Raw genomic sequence first — 18,320 nt, 5'->3', positions numbered from 1 at the left:
CATTTCTAGGCCTTTTTTCTCTGGCCTTTATCTTAGTGTATTGGACATAGTCTTTCGTGTGTGTGTGTATATGTATATATATATATATATATATATATATATATATATATATATATATATAATTTTGATTATAGGATTGTTCTCTGGTCTGTATTTCAGTGTATAGGACATAATATCTGGTGTGTATATATATCATTTATATAATAGGACTGTTCTCTGGTCTGTATCTCAGTGTATAGGACACAGTCTCTGGTGTGTATATATATATATATATATATATATATATATATATATATATATATATATATAATTTATAATTTATATTATAGGATTGTTCTCCGTTCTGTATCTCAGTGTATAGGACACAGTCTGCGACGTGTCTGTGTATATATGTCTCAATAAAGCTTGCTTGAGAAAGGCTTTATTGATAAGCTGAAACGTCGTTGGAGTGCCGCTTCTACTTCGCTTTGGATATGTATATATATGTTACATTCAAATAATATAAAAATCTAATTCTCCCCATTTTTCTGCATTTAATACCCCAAAGTGAGAATGTAAAATAGAATTTTAGAGCATTTTGGAAATGTATTTAAACACTAAGATTTAGCATGGACATAAATATTTGGAACTTTTGATTTGAGATGTTCCTACTCCTTGACTGGAGTCACCTCTGGTAAGATCAGATGATTGGACATGATTAGGAAAGATACAGGATTATGTGAAAGCACAGATCTGCAGAAGGATTCAAAAACATTTGTACGTCACTGAGAGTTCCCAAGAGCAGTGTGTCCTTTAAAATACTTACATGGAATAAGTTTGGAACAACCAGGACCCTTCCTAGAGCTGGCTGCTCTACCAAACTAAGTAACCTAGGGAGAAGCACCTTGGTAAGAGAGATGACCAAGAGCCCAATGGTCACTCTGGCTGAGCTCCAAAGATCCTGTGTGCAGATGGGAGAAACGTCCAGAAGGTCAACATCACTGAAGCCTCCACCAATCTGGGCCTTATAGCAGAGTGGCCAAAAAGAAGCATCTCCTTATTAAAGACACATGAAAGCTGCCTGGAGTTTACAAAAAAGCACTTTAATGTCTGTGTGAAACAACATTCTATGGTCTGATGAAACCAAGATTATACTGGCCTCAACTCTAGGCATCATATAAGGGGACATTTTAAGGTATTTAGAGTCTTTTTTTGCTTACAAAAGTCGCACAAAAAGTCTCACATGCACCTAAGCACTTTTTTGTGAGACTTTTGTGAGTAAGCAAAAAGTTACATACAGCCTTACCTAAGCAGATTTCAGTTTTCACTTTGCAGTGGTCAGGTATTTATTATGTGCCAAAGTCGACTATTCTGACTAGACTTCTCCTCTGTGGTTGCTTACCAGGTTTTGACTTTCACCTCAAAGGGGTTCACTGATGATGGAAGCTGGCTGCGTGGTTAGGCCTTGGTGTCCCTTAGGAACACCAGACACTCTCAGGTCTTGACTGTACTGCTCCTCAGCAACAACTCTAGACTCCTCTCCTTGACTGACTAGGCTAGCTCCTCCATGGATATATAAGGGAGCAATTTGGAGGACTCCCATAGGTCACCCACAAGTCACATGGTCACTGGCACCTTCCTTGGCACCTTTACCACATTACTATAATGTATTAACTCTATACATAACATAAGAGGGTGATGAGAGTCCTGAGGAGTGTGGGACCAGGGGACTGGGACTGAGTCCACCTGAAAGGACCAAACAGTGTACAGAAGGGCCACTTCTGTACTGGGCCACCACAGAACAAAGTACAGAGATGAAAACCATTTCTTAATGAAAACCTGATTCGGTGTACTCTGGACCTTTGTTCAACTTCCAACACGACAATGGGGGGAATTTATCAATGTTTACTTGGCTTAAGTTATTTTTACCCACCTTTTCCTGGATGGGCATTTGGGGCAGGTGTGGCATATTTATCAAAATGTCTAACCTACCATGATAAATTTGGTGCAAAGCAATAGCAGCTTCAATCACCCGTAGGGAAATGCTTAAGCACATTTTTTTATTTTCATTCTTATGTTTTAAATTTTTACAATTGAAACTGTTGTTATTGATAAATTCCAAGCCACTGCAACCCTAGTTAGAAAGATTGTGCCACGGTAGAGCACTTCTGAAAAATATCACTTGCTTAATAAAATTGGACAAAGTTCCACTAAAATAAAAAAGCAATGATGAATTCCTCCAATGACCCTAAGCACAAAGACAAGATAACAGTGGCTTAAGGACAACTCTGTGAATATCCTTGAGTGGCCCAGCCACAGCCCTGACTTGAACCCAATCGAACATCTCTGGAGAGACCAGAAAATAGCTTTTTTTGCCGTTTCTCTGAGCATTATACAGTCTGACCTTGGGGTGAATTTGCTGGGACGTCCACTCCTGAGAAAATTGTCAATTGTCTCAAATGTTTTCCAATTCTGAATACTCTCTCACTGTTGAATGACTGTGTGGTGTCCCGGTACCATATTGCATACGGTACCTAGTGTGGTTGTCCCCAAAGGTAGAGTTACTACGCTCAGGTAGGGTCCCCCAGGTGGGACAGCCCCTAGTCGCCTCTTTTCTACTTTAATTCTATGTGTTTATAAGTGTATATACTTAATAATGTGTGTATTTAAGATAATGTATAGAATACTTTCCTTGTTAGCGTCGCAGGACCTTCGGTTATGTGACTGTGATAATATCCTCTATGGTATTTTAAAGGACCTTTGGAGGTCCATTGGGTCTCATGTTACCCATAACCCTTTGTAATGGTGATTGACACAAGTATTGGACCAATTAGCTCTAGTTCAACTCTTCCCAGATTGATGGACAGCAACAATTGCTACTCTACAGTCATTGATGATGTCCTTCTTTTTTGCCATTGCCTGAATGCTCCAGACCAGCTAACCTCTGCGTTTATATGGGTGGTCAGGTCAGGGTAAAAGGAAATTTGATTAGCAGCACCTAGCCCTTAAATTCTACTAAAGCAGTAAGAGTGTACTTAATATTTCACATTGTTGTTCATCTGAGGTTGTCTTCACCTCATTTAAAGACTAAGGACCCAATGTTTTTTTTTATTATGCCATGATACGTAAAACCATAGAATTTAAAGAGGGTGTACTTTCTTTTTCTCATGACTTTTTATCATTTGCACAATAGGATTGTTCTGCTGTTAGTATTGCTTTAAAAGTGTATATACCTACCTAGCTCGTCTTGTGTCTGTTAAAGAGGTACAGCGGTGGAAAACACATTTTTTTTAATCAACTGGTGGCAGAAAGTTAAACAGATTTGTAAATTACTTCTATATAAAATTCTTCATCCCTCCAGTACTTATCAGCTGCTGTATACTACAGAGGAAGTTGTGTAGTTCTTTTCATTCTGATCACAGTTCACTCTGCTGACACCTCTGTCCATATCAGGAACTGTTCGGAGCATGAGAGTTTTACAATGGGGATTTGCTCCTACTCTGGACAGGATTTCTAAATAAAAATAATTAAAAAATCTGTTTAACTTTTTGACATTAGTTGATTTAAAAGAAAAAAAAAATATTTCCACCAAAGTTCCTCTTTAACCTCTTAAGGACCATGGACGTGTATACACGTCCAATGGCCCTTAACCGGGTATGACGCGGGCTCCTGACTCGAACCCGCGTCATACCGCCCGGCCCCCTGCTGATTCCTGCGATCCGCGATCGCCGCGGGTGGCTATTAACCCTTTAGATCGCCGCTGTCAAAGTTGACAGTGGCATCTAAAGGTGCCTGTATTCAGTCCCTGGTGGTCCAGTGGGGTGTATCGCCCCCCCCACCACCCACCCCCCGCAGCACGATCGCGGGGGAGCGATCCACTACTGAGGTAGCCTGAGGGCTTACCTCTCCTCCAGTGCTGGCTCCGGCTCTCTGAATGATACAGCCTGGCAGGGCCAGGCTTTATCATTCGAGCGCAGAGCACACTGATCACTATGGTTCTATACAACCATAGTGATCTGTATGAGGAATCTAATGATTCCTCCTAAAAGTCCCCTAAGGGGACTAAAAGTGTAAAAAAAAAAAAAAAAAAAAAAAAAAAAAAAGTTTAACACACACATATTAACCCCTTCCTTATTAAAAGTTTAAATCACCCCCCTTTTCCCAAATTCCATATAAATAATATATAAACATAATAAAAATAAACATATGTGGTATCGCCGCGTGCGTAAATGTACGAACTATAAAAATATATCATTAATTAAACCGCACGTTCAATGGCGTATGTGCAAAAAAAAATCCAAAGTCCAAAATAGCGTATTTTTGGTCACTTTTTATATCATGAAAAAATGAATAAAAAGCGATCAAAAAGTCAGTTCAATACAAAAATGGTGCCGCTAAAAACTTCAGATCACGGCACAAAAGATTAGCCCTCATACCGCCCCATACGCAGAAAAATAAAAAAGTTATAGGGGTCAGAAGATGACAATTTTAAACGTATAAATTTTTCCTGAATGTAGTTATGATTTTTTCCAGAAGTAAGACAAAACCAAACCTGTATAAGTAGAGTATCACTTTAATCGTATGGACCTACAGAATAAAGAGAAGGTGTCCTTTTTACCAAAAAATTTACTACGTAGAAACGGAAGCCCCCAAAAGTTACAAAATGGCATTTTTTCTTCAATTTCGTCGCACAATGATTTTTTTTTCCCGTTTCGCCGTAGATTTTTGGGTAAAATGACTGATGTCACTGCAAAGTAGAATTGGTGGTGCAAAAAATAAGCCATTATATGGATTTTTAGGTGCAACATTGAAGTGGTTATGATTTTTAAAAGGTGACGAGGAAAAAATGAAAGTGCAAAAACTGAAAAACCCTGAGTCCTTAAGGGGTTAAGAGTGTATGGTGCGGACTCATGACTTGAGCTCAATCCACAATCAGCAGCCACCAGCTGATTTCAGTAACCGTGGGGGGCCATTACTAATACAGTAGTTCGCATGCAGGGATGGCAGCTGACGGCAATTAACCCTATAGATGTCGCTATCGAAGTTGACAGTGGCATCTATATGGCTGTTAAAAGTGATATTGGTGGTGCAGTGGTCCCGATCTACTGCCCACATTTGCATTGGTTGTCATGGCAGTCTGATCCCTTACCTAAGCCTCTGTGACAGGACTCTTCTATTGATGGAGCCTGCCTGTGGAAGGCTCTACCAATAGAGAGCAGATCTCATAGATCAATGCAGTGCATGCAATCAAATGATTGCTCATACAAGTCCCCTTGGGGGACTAAAGATTGTTAAAAAAAAAAATACCTGAATTGTGGGTCATTTTTCACATCCCACAAAAAATTGAATTAAAAAAGCGATCAATGCCAAAATAGTACCATAAAAAACTACAGATTATGGCACAAAACTTGAGCTCCCATATACTTTCATAGACAAAAAAAGCAAAAATTTTAATTATTCTTTTTCCAAAAAGTTGTAATTGTTTATGTTTATTGTATCCCAATGCTTTCACCACGTATTATCTCGTCACTTCTTCACTATGTTCACACATTTACTTTCCACGTCTCCCCCTTTACACTGATATGTTCTCATTGTCCTATATACGGCGAGAGGAAGTGCAGGGTGTATGGCTTGTGCTCTGGGAAGGGAAGTGAGTGTATGGGATTGGGAAGGGGAGTAAAGATCGGCACATGGAAACAGAACAAGAGGTCAGACAGAAACACAGGTGGCGTGTTCTCACAGCAGATCTTCACTTTCCTCTTATAACCAGTTATTCTCTCCTCTCTTACAGCTATTTTATTGTGTAATACTGTATTTATTTGAACATTTTTAAATTATATTTTTGTGGGTCAGGTTGTACTTTTGTTGGCACACTTATTGGCACACTTTATTTTATCATATAATGTATTACAAAGCCAGAAAAAAATTACATGTAGGGCAACATTTTTAAAAATATGGAATTGCGCTTATGTTGTGGGGCAATCATTTTTTTAGCGTTCACGATATGGTAACCTGACATGTTAACTTTATTCTATGGGTCAGTATGATTCCAATAATACCAAACTTGGATTACATTTGTTTATGATTATAAAATAGAAAACTTGAAAAAAATATATGATCTATAACTTTTTTATTTTTCTACCTACGAAGCTTTGTTAAAGGGGTTCTCCGGTGCTTACACATCTTATCCCCTATCCAAAGGATAGGGGATAAGATGCCTGATCGCGAGAGTCCTACCGCTGGGGACATCCGGGATCATGCACGCGGCACCCCGTTTGTAATCAGTCCCCGGAGCGAACACGCTCTGATTACCGACGACCACAAGGCCCGCGGCGTGTGACGTCACACCTCCGCCCCCGTGTGACGTCACGCTCCACCCCTTAATGCAAGCCTATGGGAGGGGGCGGAGGCGTGACGTCACACGCCGCCGGCCTTGTGGTCGTCGGTAATCAGACCTGGAGCGAACACGCTACGGGGACTGATTACAAACGGGGTGCCACGTGCATGATTCAGGGGGTCCCCAGCGGCGGGACTCCGCTTGTCCCCCTTTGGATAGGGGACAAGATGTCTAAGCACCGGAGAACCCCTTTAAGGTTCATTTTTTGTGACATGAGCTGTAGTTTTTTACCAGTAGTTCTAGTTGCTTGATCACTTTTTATAAAAGAATTTATAGGATGTTATTTAACTAAAAATTAGTAATTTTGACGTTTGGAGTTTTGGCATTTACACTGTTGACTGTGCAGGATCAGGATTGTAAAAATTTTATTTTTTGAACTCACGCAATTATTTTTTTTACAGTGTTTTATTTGGAAAATGGGAGTGATTTAATTATTTATTTATGTATTTTTTTTTTACTTTTTTTTTTGGTTTCCCTAGGGACCTATTAAAGGCTATGGCTTACATAGATCAATGTAATGATATTAGATAACATTGATCAATAAAATCTGCACTCCATTTTATAAGCAACAAGGGCCGAGCACAGAAGACACAGAGGCAAAAGTGAGGCTTCAGGCTTTCCCAGCAACCCATCGGCACCCCGTGATTACATAGTAGGGGTGCCAATGGTGATTACATAGTAGTGGTGCCAATGGATGACCTGCCATTTAATGTTTAAACAGTTAAAAGACAGACAATCGAGCGATCTCCGATGTCCATCATTAGCGGCAGATGTCTCCTGCTGATAGCAGAGGGCATCTGTTAATTACGGCGTGAATCTACCTCCCGAACCCGTCCCATGACATACATATACATCATGGGTCGGGAAAGGGTTAAAAATAGCCTGAAATGCTAAAATAAAATAAAAATCACAATCATTCTTCACTCAACACCTCATAATGAGAATGAACAGAATTTTTGAAATTTCTACAAACTTATTAAAAAGGAAAAACTAAAATTTTGCTAGAACATAAGTATTCAGACCCTTTGCTATGACACCTAAAATTTAGATCTGGCTCCTCCCATTGCTCTTGATCATCTCCCGTTTCTACACCTTGAGTGGAGTCACTTGTTTTAAATTCAGGTGATTGGACAGGATTTAGGAAGAAACAGCCCTGTATATAAAAGGTCTCACAGCTGACGATACTCTACATATCAGAGCAGAAACCAAGCTGAGTGAGAGATGAGTGATATATCTGCCTTTAGATGGTAGTTTATGGAGACACTGATCTGAAGAAGGGTACAAACAATTCTGCAGTACTGAAAGTTCCCAAGAGCACAGTAACCTCCCAAATTCTTAAATGGAAGAAATATGGAAGAACCAGAACTCTTCCTTGAGCTGGCTCACCCCACCCCACTAAGTAATCAGGGAACAAGAGCCTTGGTAAGAGAAGTGACCAAGAACCCAGTGGTCACTCTGGCTAAATGCGGAGATCCTGTGTGCTGATAGGAGAAACATCCAGAAGGTCAGCCATTACTGCAGCACTACACCTATCTTGCCATAAAGAAGCCTCTCCTCATAATGACACATGAAAGCCTTCTTAAGTTTGCAAAAAAAAAAAAAAGCACCTAAAGGACTCTCAGACTGTGAGAAACTGAGGAAACCAAGATTTAAAGGGGTATTCCAGGCCCAAACTTTTTTATATATATCAACTGGCTCCGGAAAGTTAAACAGATTTGTGAATTACTTCTATTAAAAAATCTTAATCCTTCCAATAGTTATTAGCTTCTGAAATTGAGTTGTTGTTTTCTGTCTAACTGCTCTCTGATGACTCACGTTCCGGGAGCTGTGCAGTTCCTATGGGGATATTCTCCTATTCTCCCATCATGCACAGCTCCCGGGACGTGACATCAGCATTGAGCAGTTAGACAGAAAACTTCAGAAGCTAATAACTATTGGAAGGATTAAGATTTTTTAATAGAAGTAATTTACAAATCTGTTTAACTTTCCGAAGCCAGTTGATATATATAAAAATAGGTTTTGCCTGGAATACCCCTTTAACTCAATTCTAAGCATCATGTCTGGAGGAAACCATGAAAAGCCCCAAACCATCCCTACAGTTAAAGGGTTACTCCACCCCTAGACATCTTATCTCCTTAGACTTGCCTTTAGATATGCCTTTATTCTGTTTATATTGCTATGTTATGCTTTCCTTGTAACCATGCTTTGGAAAAATTTGTGAAAAACCAATAAACAAAAAAAACTAAAACTAAACTAAACTAAAATCCCTAAATCCAGGTGTGTAAACCTTGCGGCCTCATCCCCAAGAAGATAGGAGGCTGTAATCACTGGCAAAGTGGCTTCAACTAACTCCTATGTAAAGGGTCTGAATACTTATCTCTATGCAATATTTTCGTTTTTCCTTTTTTATAAATCAGCAAAGATTTAAATCATTCTAATTCCATTTTGTCGATTTTAGCACAAGCCAGTAACATAAGAAAATGTGAAAAAAAAGTAAAAGTCTAAAAAGACTTTTAGAGTGCATTCTATATACAGATTGTAGACAGTATACAGGACTGTATTTGGTGAGGTTTACAGATATGTAACCAGATAAGATGGCATAAGTTTTTTTTTTAATTCTCAATGCCTTAAATTATGAAATAATACAGGTGGAGAGTGGGTGGAGTAGTTAATCAATTAGCAGCTGATAAATTGCCAGCTAGCCCTTTGCATTGCAGTGTGGAGAGAGAGGTGGTGTCTGGTAACTAGAAAAGAAAGAACACTAAGCGATTGTCTGAGCTAGTGATTGTGTCTTTATACGAGAGTGTGAGGTTTACAAGTGAGTGTAAGTATAAAGGTGAGAGGGACTTAAAATTAAGCGACTTTAAGGGAGTTTCATTGAAATATTTGATAGTTTTTTAGTTTTTTTTTTTTACTGTTAATTTTTGCAATCCCCAAATCTAGTATGGCCTCCATGTTGGAAAAGGCAGTCTAGTGTGCATCTTGCGCAATGTATGCAATCCTTGAACAGCAGTTTGAGGGTGCATATTGTTGTGCGAGATGTGTGCGAGTTGTTCATTTGGAAGCCGAGATCCTGGATCTAGAGGAGCAACTGGCAACACTGAGACGCACTGACAACTTGGAGAGGAGTCTCCTGCTCACTGAGCAAGTACTCTCTGGGGTAGAGGTGGGGGAGGAAAGTGGGGTGGTGTAGGACAGTCAGGCAGTTAAGCTGGGTTACAGTTAGAAAACGGGGTAGAGGGAAAAGTGTCAGGGAGGCTAGTCCTGAACTGGCACACCCCAACAAGTTTGCCCGGTTGGCAGATGAGGGGGATGCCATTTCAGGGCTAGCGGTACTGCAGCAGGACTCTGCCTCTGACCGCCAGGGGGATGTCTCCTCCAGTAAGGAGGGAGGGAGGAGTGCAGAGCAGGCCAGAAATGCACTGGTAGTGGGGGACTCAATTATTAGGGGGACAGACAGGGCGATCTGTCACAAAAACAGGGATCGCCAAACAGTGTGTTGTCTTCCTGGCTCTTGAGTTCGGCACATCGCGGATCGGGTTGACAGGTTGCTGGGTGGGGCTAGAGAGGACCCAGCAGTCATGGTACATATTGGCACCAATGACAAAGTAAGTGGTAGGTGGAGTGTCCTTAAAAAATTATTTCAGGGACTTAGGCTGCAAGCTTAAGGCAAGGACTCCCAAGGTAATATTTTCTGAAATACTACCAGTACCACGAGCCACACCAGAGAGGCAGCGGGAGATCAGGGAGGTAAACAAGTGGCTCAGAAGCTGGTGTAGGAAGGAGGGGTTTAGGTTCATGAAGAATCGGGCCGACTTCGCTGTCGGATACGGCTACCGTAGGAACGGGCTGCACCTCAATGGGGAGGGTGCAGCCGTGCTTGGGGAGAAGATGGCTAGAAGGGTGGAGGAGTGTTTAACCCCTTAAAAACCACGAGCGTAAACTTACGCCCGTGGCCGGCTCCCGTTATGTGAAGCACACTCAGGAGCTGAGCACGCTTCATACCCGGCAGGTCCCGTTTGCTATCAGCAGCCAGGACCCGCGGCTAATACCAGACATTGCCGATCAGGCTGATTTCCGGTATTAACCCTTTAGACGCCGCGATCAAAGTTGACCGCGGCATCTAAAACAGGAGAAAATCGTTGCCGGTTACCTCAGTGAGCTGGGTGAAATAGTGGCGTCCCGAACAGCTTAGAGGACAGCGGGAGGCTTCTTAACTTGTCTGCCGCCATCTGATCATCACTCTGCTTCTCCATGCCTGAGATCCAGGCTGGAGCAGCAGAACACCGATAACACTGATCAATGCAATTCTATGGCTTTGCATTGATCAGTGTCTGCAATCAAGGTATTGCATGTTATAGTCCCCTATGGGGGCGAAAACATTGCAAAAAAATTGTGTAAAAAAATTGTTAATAAATGTGATTTAACCCCTTCCCTAATAAAAGTTTGAATCACCCCCCTTTTCCTATTTAAATAAAAAAAATATGTAAATAAAAATAAACATATGTGGTATTGCATTCGTAAATGTCCGAACTATGAAAATATAATGTTAAGTAAACCGCACGGTTAATGGCGTACAGGTAAAATAATTCCAAAGTCCAAAATTGCGTATTTTTGGTCACTTTGTATACCCTAAAAAAATGTATAAAAGGCGATCAAAAAGTCCAATCAAAACGAAAATGGTACTGATAAAAACTTCAGATCATGGTGCAAAAAATCAGCCCTCATATAGCCCCATGTAAGGAAAAATAAAAAAAAGTTATAGGAGTAAGAAGATGACAATTTTATACATAAAAAATATATATAACTACATGCACCAAAATTTGTAAGTAGTAAAATAAAATAAAAGCTACATAAATTAGGTATCCTTGTAACCGTATGGACCTACAGAATAAAGATATGGTGTTATATTTACTGAAAAGTGTACTGCATAGAATCTGATGCCCCCAAAATTTACAAAATGGCATTTTTTTTTTTTAATTTTGCCCTACAAATATTTTTTTTCTGGTTTCTCCGTAAATTTTGTGGTGAAATGATTGATGTCATTATAAAGTACAATTGATGGTGCAAAAAAAGACTCATATGGGTCTGTAGGTGCAAAATTGAAAGTGTTATGATTTTTAGAAGGTGATGAGGAAAAAATGCAAAAACTGAAAAACCCTGTGACCTTAAGGGGTTAAACTATGGACTGGGGGGGAAGGGAACCTACAACATAGAGGGGGAAGATATTGTAGATAGAGAGCAGGGACTTATTAATGTACCTGGGGGTGGAGCAGAGGGAGGGGTTAGAATAGTTAATAGTGATCGGCTTCATAGGAAAAAAAAACATACATCGTTGAATTGCATGTTGTTTAATGCCAGAAGTCTGACCAATAAAACAGAGGAACTGGAGTGGTTGATGTCTGAGGAGGATTATGACATAGTGGGTATAACAGAGACTTGGTTGGACGATAGCTGTGACTGGTCGGTCAACATACAGGGTTATAGTCTATTCAGGAAGGATCGGACAAAACGGAAAGGGGGAGGAGTTTGTCTGTATGTAAAGTCCAGTCTGATGGCCGCACTGCGGGAGGATATATGGGAGGGAAATTATAATGTGGAGTCATTATGGGTAGAAATATATGGAGATATATATATATATATATATATATATATATATATATATGAAAAAATTCGGATAGGGGTTTGCTATAAGCCACCAAACATAATGGAAGAGGAAGAAGATCAATTACTGAGGCAAATAAACAAGGCAGCAAATCAGAATGATGTGATAATAATGGGGGACTTTAACTATCCTGATATAAACTGGGAGACTGAGACCTGTGAATCTCATAAAGGAAACAGGTTTCTGACTATAGCTAAAGACAATTATCTGTCCCAAATGGTACAGGGCCCGACCAGAGGGGGCGCCCTACTGGACTTAATATTATCCAACAGACCTGACAGAGTAACTAATGTGCAAGAAGAAGGACACCTAGGAAATAGTGATCATAATATAACTTGTTCTTCAATAAGGGAATCTCTCAAGGGGCCACAAATACTTTAGGAAGGCAAAGTTTGACCAACTCAGAGAAGCCCTTAACAATATAAAATGGGATAATGTCCCCAAAAACAAGAATACTGACACTAAATGGGAAACTTTAAAAAATATCTAAAATTCTCACTGTAAGATACTTTATGGTAATAAAAGGATCAGGAATAAAAGAAAACCAATATGGATGAATAAAAATGTTAAGGGGGAAATAAATGATAAAAAATAAAGCATTTAAACTACTAAAACAGGACAACAGTGAAGAAGCATTATAAAGCTAGAGAGAAAAATGTTAAATATGTAAAAAAAAAAAAAAACAGATACAAGCCACAAAAATAGAGACAGAAAGACTCATTGCCAAAGAGAGTAAAACTAACCCCAAAATGTTTTTTAACTATATAAATAGCTTAAAGGTTAAAAAGCTTAAAGTTAAAAATGAAAGTGTTGGCCCTTTAAAAAATGATGAGGAGGAAATTATAAACGGGGATCAGGAAAAAGCAAATATGTTAAACAAAATCTTCTCCACTGTATTCACTGAGGAAAATGAAATGCCAGATGAAATACAGCGAGATAAGGTAAACTCCCCAGTACAGATCACCTGTCTAACCCAGGAAGAAGTACAGTGCCGCCTACAAAAAATCAAAATAGACAAATCACCAGGTCCAGATGGCAATCACCCCCGTGTTCTAAAGGAATTAAGTAATGTAATAGACAGACCCCTTATTTTAATATTCAGGGTCTCTATAGTAACAGGGACTGTTCCCCAGGACTGGCACATGGCAAATGTGGTGCCAATATTTTAAAGCATTTGGTACGGTGCCACATAAAAGGTTGGTGCATAAAATGAGAGGGATTGGGCTGGGGGAGAATGTGCGCAAGTGGGTAAGTAACTGGCTCAGTGATAGGTAACAGAGGGTGGTTATTAATGGTACTTATTCTGATTGGGTGACTGTTACTAGTGAGGACCACAGGGGTCAGTCTTGGGTTCTGTTCTATTTAATATATTTATTAATGACCTTGTAGAGGGGTTGAAGAGTAAAGCAGCAATCTTTGTAGATGACACTAAACTCTATAGAGGACAGTGAAGTATTACAAATGGATCTGGATTATGTATTAAATGGGAGAACACTTGGGACGACTGATGTGGAAAAGGACTTGAGCGTCTTAGTTAACAGTAAATGTAGCTGTAGGGACCAGTGTCGGGCAGCTGCTCCCAAGGCAAATAAAATCATGGGGTGCATCAATATGGGCATAGATGCCCACAACAAGGAAATCATTCTACCGCTGTACAAATCACTAGTCAGACCACACATAGAATACTGTGTACAGTACTGGGCACCAGTGTACAAGAAAGATATAGTGGAGCTGGAGAGGGTTCAGACACGGGCAACCAGAGTAATACGGGGAATGGGAGGACTACAGTACCTAGAAAGATTATCAGTATTGGGGTTATTTAATTTAGAAAAAAGAAGGCTTAGGGGAGACCTAATAACTATGTATAAATATATCAGGGGACAGTACAGAGATCTCTCCCATGATCTATTTATACCCAGGACTGTATCTATAACAAGGGGGCATCCTCTACGTCTAGAGGAAAGAAGGTTTCTACACCAGCACAGACTGGGGTTCTTTACTGTAAGAGCAGTGAGACGGTGGAATTCTCTCCCGCAGGAGGTGGTCATGGTGAACTCTGTAAAAGAATTTAAAAGGGGTCTGGATGCATTTTTGGAGAGTAATAACATTGCTGGTTATGGATTCTAGATCTATAGGGACAGAAGGAATTTTTACCTCTAGTATGAGGGTTTTTTACCTTCCTCTGGATCAACTCAGTAGGGACTCATTAGGGTTATAGATTGAACTTGATGGACTCAGATCTTTTTTCAACCTTATGAACTATGTAACGATGTTAAATTGTCAAAGCTATGTACCAGTTTTTAGAGATATCTGTGGTCTGGCTACCCTAACAACACAATAGCTTGAATTTAGATCAAAATTAATAATACTATATATATTTCATGTCACTTATTTTCTAAATTTGTTAATTTGTTTTTATTTATTTATTTTTTCTTACCAGCAGAGACAAAGCAGAACTTAGGAGGACACGTGATGCAGAGCAACACACAATCTGGTAGGCACTATAAAGATGTTATATTTTTGTCACTCGGCATGGGGGGTAACTAGTGTAATTGTAATATTCAAAACATATGCCTGCATATAAACCTAAATAGTATGTTAAGTCAGTGATCCATCACATGGTTATGCACTGATGAGGATGATGAGGATGGGTCCTCACTACAAGCCTGAAATAATGTGGATGGATCCTTACTTTGATCCTGAAATGATGAGAATGGATCCTCTTCACCAGCCTGAAATGAGGCTGATAGGTCCCCACCTCCAGCTTTAAATGTGGTTCACCACCACCTACCTTTTTCTCAGATAATGGCTTAGTCCAATCAAGAATTCACTACATTTTAGTCAATAAAGTTTTAACAGGCGTCTCCGCGGAACAATTTAAGGTAGCTTTTTTCCGACCATGAATGCATTAGATGCGTCCTGCACATGAATAGCAAACATATTAGAGGGAAAGGACTCTGGAAACTAAATGTTAGAATTTAAGTGAGGAAAGACTTGAAGGGAACCAATCAGCACATGTTAGCATATATATTGCTTGGCAATGCGTTAGATATGCTAAAATCCTTATCCTCACCATCCCCAGGGGACGTTTGTGCCCCCAGGGATGGTGAAGATATTAAGTTATGAAGTCCCCACCCGGCAAGTAGTACCCTGGGTGGGGACTTTCACTTACCAGCTCCGTTAGCTGCAGCCGTGGCCCCGCCCCGACAGCTTGAATGACAGCTCGCACAGCACTCTGCTCCCTAAACAGACGGAGCAGAGCGGTGACGCGAGCCGTCATTCAAGCCGTCAGGGCGGGGCCACGGCTGCAGCTAACGGAGCTGGTAAGTGAAAGTCCCCACCCAGGGTACTACTTGCCGGGCGGCACGGAGGGACTTTATAATTTAATATCTTCACCATCCCTGGGGGCACAAACTTCCCCCGGGGATGGTGAGGATAATGATATTAGCATATCTAACGCATTGCCAAGAATTATATATGCTAAAATGTGCTGATTGGTTCCCTTTAAAACTGCCTTAAAAAGAGTTTATTCCTACTGGTGTTCAAAAAAGATGGATTTTAGTGATATTGAAGCCTGATGGGATTGAGTTAAAATGAAATGTTCTTATTTCTTTTGACAATGGAGCCTACAATTAGCTAGAATGAAAAAGAAAAAACATGATGCCTTCACTAGGCGTTTGGGGTATCAATATAAAATGCGGGAATTGGGTTACATTGATAAGGCTGACATTGCAAAAGTGCATAAGGAACTTAAAGGGGTACTAGGCCCCTAGACATCTTATCCCCTATCCTTTGGATAAGATGTCTGATCGTGGGGGTCCAGCTGCTGGGGACCCCCATGATCTCGGCTGCGGCACCCCAGACATCCGGTGCATGGAGCGAACTCCGCTCCGTGCCGGATGACTGGCAATGCGGGTGGAGGCTCGTGAAGTCACAGCCATGCCCCCTCAATGCAAGTCTATGGGAGGGGGCATCACAGGGGTGTCATTGCTGATTTTTTGGAGAACTTGTATGATGAGAAAGTCTGTGATAGTAGTATGCAAGAATATGTGTTGGACGCAAATGACAATACGGTGAGTGAGGAAGATAAAGTGCCGATGAGGAGATTATCAGAGCAATGAAGGCTGCAGCAAATAATAAAACACTCGGCACGGATGGTCTACCTGAAGAATTTTCTAGTATAATCTGGGATGTGATTGGTAAGGACGTGTGTGAAGTCATCAAGTGGTCTTAAATATGGCTCCTTGTGTAATTCAATGAAACATGGTTCAGTGGTTGCAAAAGAATCTCTGGGCAACTAGTGATCCATTACCCTACTAAATACTGATTATAAAATTCTTAGCCTATAGAATGTGTGTAATGATTGCTAACGTGAATGGTCCAAGACCAAGGGGAGATTTATCAAAACCTGTCCAGAGGAATAGTTGCTGAGTTGCCCATAGCAACCAATCAGATCGCTTCTTTCACTTTTGAAAAGGCCTCTGAAAAATTAAATATTTGATTGGTAGCTATGGGCAAATCAACAACTTTTCCTCTGGACAGGTTTTGATAAATCTCCGCCCAAGTGTGTGCGGTACCGGAAAGGAGAATAACAGATAATCTGAACCTCCAGAGAGACATTACACATGACTCTCAGGAAAGAAGGAAAAACCTGATTGTTTGTGGTATTGATAGAGTGATTAGTCATGATTTTATGTTTAAAGTCTTGTCCCGTATGGGTTTCCCAAGTGCCTTTGTAAATGGAATTAAAAGTATATATGAGGATGTCTATAGCAGAGTGCTTGTGAATGGTTGTATAACCAGAAGAGTTAATATTCCATCTGGTGTACGTCAGGGTTGCCCTGTGTCTCCTATTTTATTTATTACCATAATGGAGCCCCTAATGCAGGTCATGAGAAAAGACAAAGTAATGAAAGGACTGTGTGTGCCTGGAAGTGATGGAAAGACCTTAATGCGAACCCGTCAGATCCAACTATTTTTTTAAAATAATATATCACTCAGTACCTAATACTGACAATGTACATCTATGTCTAGCACCTTTATTTATTTTTTATTACACTTTTAATTTAGCTCACTAGTCTGAATTCCTCCCAAAGGAAGGGGGTGTGGCCTCACTGTGCAGGTCTCCGCCCCCTCCCTCAGTATGCTGTCTGCTCACATCTCCCCTAGCATTAGCAAAACTACAACTCCCAGCTTGTCCTCACTGACAGTAGGGGGACACAAGATGACAGTGGGAGGATTTTTCCTTCAGCTGTGAGCCCTGCGCTCACAGCTGTCAATCAAGGAAGTGTCCATGACATAGGTGATGATGCATGGACACAGCAGGACTAGTATGTGTCCAAGCAGGCAGGGGGGGGGGTAGTTTGACTGGCTTTTTCAGCATGAAATACTGAAAATTTTCTAATGAAAGCAATTGCAAAACCTATTGGTTATACATGCTTTACAACATATCAAAAGTTTTTGTATCTGACAGTGCCCATTTAAAAGTGATTGGCTATATGGATGACATTGTTATCCTATGTGAGAACAAAAGCTCTTTAAATAGAGCTAAACCTTTAATTAATCTTTTCTGTGGAGAGTCTGTTTTTTTACTTAATTGGAACAAATGTAGTATGAATTGCTTTGGAACACCGATGAAAGATAATTAAATTATTAGTGTGAATGGGGGCCTAAACATTTTGGCTGTGATATTCGATAAGGACCTTACTGGTATAGAAAGTTGGAATGATTTGGTTGCAAGAGTAACAAAAAACCTCAACTTTTGGAGATTTAGAAACTTAAAGGGGTACTACCATGCTGACAACTTATCCCCTATCTAAGTTGGCTGATTGCGTGGGGTCCCGCCGCTGGTGACCCCCACGATCTCGCGCGTAGCACCCCGCTCTCATCAGGCCCCAGAGCGAACATCGCTCCGGGTCTGATGACTGCCGATCACGGGGCCGGAGTATCGTGACGTCACGGATCCGCCCCCATGTGACGTCACGCTCCGCCCCCTCAATGTAAGTCTATGGCAGGGGGCGAGACAGCTGTCTCGCCCCTGCCATAGATTTGCATTGAGGGGGCGGAGTGTGACGTCACTCGGGGGCGGAGCTGTGACGTCACGATACTCCGGTCCCGTCATCAGACCCGGAGCGGATGTTCGCTCCGAGGCCTGATGAGAGCGGGGTGCTACGTGCGAGATCGCGGGGGTCCCCAGCAACGGGACCCCGCGCGATCAGGCAACTTATCCCCTATCCTTTAGATAGGGGATAAGTTGTCAGCACGGTAGTACCCCCTTTA

At 40.9% G+C, this 18,320-nt stretch overlaps 1 protein-coding gene across 11 annotated transcripts in view; it reads left to right on the top strand.

The window, feature by feature from the left end:
- Window positions 1-18,320, top strand: part of DMTN (dematin actin binding protein) — a 59,223-nt gene that overhangs the window by 12,644 nt on the left and 28,259 nt on the right. For 8 of the 11 annotated variants that reach the window (XR_008892239.1, XR_008892243.1, XR_008892235.1 and 5 more), the window contains exon 2: window positions 14,482-14,535. The exons of 1 other annotated variant lie outside the window; for it this stretch is intronic. The gene's annotated coding sequence lies outside the window, so the exon portion shown is untranslated. The remainder of the gene's footprint in view (window positions 1-14,481; window positions 14,536-18,320) is intronic. 2 more of the 11 variants (XR_008892238.1, XR_008892242.1) reach the window with 1 other exon arrangement.

The sequence above is a fragment of the Hyla sarda genome, chromosome 4, assembly GCF_029499605.1.
Source record: "Hyla sarda isolate aHylSar1 chromosome 4, aHylSar1.hap1, whole genome shotgun sequence".
Lineage (NCBI taxonomy): Eukaryota > Metazoa > Chordata > Amphibia > Anura > Hylidae > Hyla > Hyla sarda.
This window is presented reverse-complemented; position numbering and strand designations above follow the sequence as displayed.